The sequence below is a fragment of the Lygodium microphyllum genome, chromosome 2, assembly GCF_053477565.2.
Source record: "Lygodium microphyllum isolate KBCC chromosome 2, Lygodium_microphyllum_v1.1.10, whole genome shotgun sequence".
Classification (NCBI taxonomy): Eukaryota; Viridiplantae; Streptophyta; class Polypodiopsida; order Schizaeales; family Lygodiaceae; genus Lygodium; species Lygodium microphyllum.
In genome coordinates, this window is record NC_141136.1 from 180,232,539 (window position 1) to 180,236,732 (window position 4,194).

The 4,194-nt window shown below is 42.7% G+C and overlaps 1 pseudogene; it reads right to left on the minus strand.

Annotated features, from left to right (window-relative positions):
* Positions 1–2,150: 2,150 nt before the first annotated feature.
* On the minus strand, positions 2,151–3,041 carry LOC148040667 (putative serine/threonine-protein kinase At1g01540 pseudogene; annotated as a pseudogene).
* Positions 3,042–4,194: the final 1,153 nt, after the last annotated feature.

The window sequence follows — 4,194 nt, forward strand, 5'->3', positions numbered from 1 at the left end:
ACTGGATTCTTGGCTAGCTGAATAGCACTCATAGAATCCGAATGCAACGTAGGTATAGAATCAATCCTAAGGTCAGAATCAAATAGCCCAACCATATGGCCTCCTTGCAAGCCTCAGTGACTGCAACATACTCAGCCTCAGTGGTAGAGAGAGTCGTACACTTCTGAACCCTAGACATCCAAGAGACAGCACATCCAGCATAGGTAAATACATAGCCAGAAATGGACTTCCTACTATCTGCATGTCCTGCATAATTGGAGTTTGTGTACCCCACAACTCATGTATCCTAGCTTCCATAGCAAATACACATATTTTTTTTGCCCTTCAGGTATCTCATGATACCCTTCACAACATCCCAATGTTTCTTGCAAGGTATAGCCATATAGCATGCCACAACACCAACTGCAAAGGCAATATCTGGACGAGTGGCTATCATGGCATACATCAAACTACCCATGGCTGATGCATAAGGAATCTTGGCCATCTTGGCCCTCTGCTCATATGTCTTTCCTATGAAACCTTCACATAAGAAGGTAATGGACAGCCAATAGGCTTGATATCCTGCATGCAGAAATGCTTAAGGACTTTATGAATGTACTCCCTCTGTGAGAGGTAGAGTAGTCCCTAGTGCCTGTCATGCTTAATGCACATACCAAGAATGTGAAAGGCATGTCCGAAATCCTTCATCTCAAAGCTCTTCTTCAATTGAGATTTAAGAGCATCCAGCTCATCATGAGCTTTTCCTGCTATCAGCATATCATCCATAAAAAGTACCAAAATAAAAAATGAGCCATCACGGGCTATCTTTGTGTAAAGACACGGTTCCATAAGGCTCCTGCTATAGCCCTATGACTGCATAAAGGCATCAAACTTATGATACCACTCCCTAGGTGGTGCTGGCTTCAAGCCATAAGGACTTTTCTTCAACTTGCACACTAGGCGTACCCTGCCAGGTTTTGCAAAGCCCTTAGGCTATGTTAACAAACATGGATCTAGAGCTAGTTAGCTATGGTGGACGCAAATCAAACACACGATACATTATCAGAATAAGGAATTGTAACTCAAGTGAATTAGGTTCCAAGATAGATTAGCTTGGACTCATAAACACAATCTTGAGTGACTCAAACTGAAAGTACCATACCTTGAAATGAGTGTCAAGTACATGCTTTTATAGCTTTTTGGATAGTACCATTTTTCCTCTCTGTGCTTATGGGATTTCAGACATCTCTTCTTAGAGCTTCTTTGTTATATCTCTCATACAAAGCCACTTATGGGCAAGCCTCTTTTGGGCACACATTCAGCCTCTATGGGCATACATCATTTGCTATTCTCAACACCCCCCCTCAAATGATGAGCCTTTACCCTTGCTGGCTTTTGCCCCCCCTACATGTAGACATGGACCAGGAGACTAGCTCTTTAGTAGCCTAGTCAAGTTAAGGCTTGAAACTTTACATTCTTGGTAAGGGTTTTAAATCCACTCTGGGAATTTGAGATCCTCTATGGGAAAATTTTGCAAAAAAACATTTTGTTGGTTTGTAGCAGTGGAGTATTTTATCTTCTTCATTTCCTTCATGCTTCTTTGGCATTCTTTGATCTTCTTCTCGGTCTTTTGCTCCAATGTTTGAGCTTTTGCATTTTGGTCTTCATGGTGTTCTTTATCCCTTTTGTTGATGTGTGGTACATGATACTTCTCTTTTTGCTTCAGTTTTCTTGGCACATTTTTTCTGCTTAATGAACTTGAGATGAATACACATGAATACATTGTTTTGGCTTATCAGACCCTTCTTGACATTCATGGTCTTTGAATACATGATTTTTTTTTTGGAATTTTGGCTTTGACTTACTAGAAGGAATGGCATTGGATTCTTGAGCAAAGTAGCAAACCATCTCAAATGTGAGTATTCTCGGACAATGTCTAATCCTTTTTACAAGTGATATTTGTGATCACAATTATTGAATTGTCACATAACAATGCTAGTGTCAAAAGACACTTGATAGAGTAGAGTGAAGGAGATTGGAAGCATACAAGTTTTTTTGAAAACTAAGATCAATGTGAATGGCTTGAGAAGACTGGTTTGACAGAGAGGGGTCAAGTGTGAAAAAGTTCTTTTTAAATTAAAAAAACTAGAGGAGGCTTTTAACCTTAATGCTTAAGGTTTAAGGAAAGACCGATAACGTGCTGCTAGCCACTTTTCATCCTCCCCTTCCGCGCTCATGGGGGCTGGAGCAACAGGGGTGCTCTCAAGGACCATGGTAGTCATCGGCTCCCCTCTAAAATGAAGGGTTTTGCTTTCCCCTCTCATGCCTTCACTCAAGGAGCTAGATTTTGCTGCTTCTCCCTCGCTTCTCGTGCCCTTCAGCCTTTGCCTCGGCAAAAGCCGGGACCTTTCACATTCGTAACTCAAAGTGCCCCTCCGCTTCTGCTCCTTCCTGCTACACTCATAGCTAATGCACAGCACATGGCCGTCTTCTTCCATCTGCACTTTTATGATCTCCTTTTTCTTCAGCCCTGGGAGATGTGGGCCCCGCACATCTTCACGCTCACTACTGTTGGGGATGCCCTGCTTCTTGTCGTCGCAGAAAAGCGGACTGCTGGTCCAGTTTGGAGGCCTGATAAAGTCAACAGGGGCTCGTCGTCCTATGACCAACTCCATAAGAATCACCCCATAGTTAAACACATCACTCTTCTCTGTCAACGTTCCGATGAGAGCATATTCTAGAGCAACATACCCAAATGTCCTCATGACTCGTGTTGTCACATGGCTATTTCCAAGCCCTAACAATTTAGCAAGTCCAAAATTAGAGACCTTTGGATTCCATTGGCTATCTTTCAGGATGTTGCTTAACTTCACATCACGATGGACTACTTTAGTCTCCAACCCTTCATGCAAATAAGCCAGTCCCTTTGCAATACCGAGAATCATTCGCATTCTGATATCCCAACACAATGGTGGATGTTCCCCCAACTGTCCATGGAGCCACTGCTCCGAATTCCCATTGTCAATATACTCATAAACAAGCATTGTTTGCGAGCCTTCCATACCATATCCAATCAGCCATACAAGATTCTTGTGCCTGACACGTCCTATCGCCTCCACCTCTATTATTTAGAAGATTTTTCACAGCTATGCGTGTATCATCAGGTAGCTGACCATAGTACACAATCCCATATCCACCCCAGCGCAGAAATCAGTCGCAGCCTCTATCATGTGGTTGAGAGCTTGCAAGGAAGAAGAAAACACACCACTAGCTACCTAGCTCAGCCATGGCTCTGATACCATGTTAACAAACACGAATCTAGAGCTAGTTAGCTATGGTGGACGCAAATCAAACACACGATACATTATCAGAATAAGGAATTGTAACTCAAGTGAATTAGGTTCCAAGATAGATTAGCTTGGACTCATAAACACAATCTTGAGTGACTCAAACTGAAAGTACCATACCTTGAAATGAGTGTCAAGTACATGCTTTTATAGCTTTTTGGATAGTACCATTTTTCCTCTCTGTGCTTATGGGATTTCAAACATCTCTTCTTAGAGCTTCTTTGTTATATCTCTCATACAAAGCCACTTATGGGCAAGCCTCTTTTGGGCACACATTCAGCCTCTATGGGCATACATCATTTGCTATTCTCAACAGGCTGCTCCATGTAAATCTCATCATGCAAATCCTGATACAAGAATGCAATCTTGATATCCATATGCCAAGTCAAGCTACACGATTAAGGCCAAAACCAAGTGTAGGGTGGTCATCTTGACCATAGGAGAAAAGACTTCATCAAAGTCAACTCCATGCTCCTGTTTAAAACCCTTCGCAACAAGTATTGCCTTATAAGCCGACTTGGGGTGTCCAGGGGTACTTTTCAGCTTGTACACCCATTTGCATGGCAGAGTCTTCTTGCCAACAGGCAAGGAAACCAAATCCCAAGTCATTCTTATGCAGGGAGTCCATCTCAAACTACATAGCCCTCTCCCATGAGTGACTATCACCCTTGTGCATAGCCTCATCATAGGTGAGAGGCTCTTTTGCATCTGTAACCAAGAGATAATGCATCGAGGGCTCAAATCGATCAAGTGGACGTCTAGCTCTAGTAGACCATCTCAATGCAGGCTCTGCTGCATATTTAGCATCCTATCCAATACCCTAGCCATGTATCTGTAGGCTATCCAACTAGCTATGCAAGAGCATGTG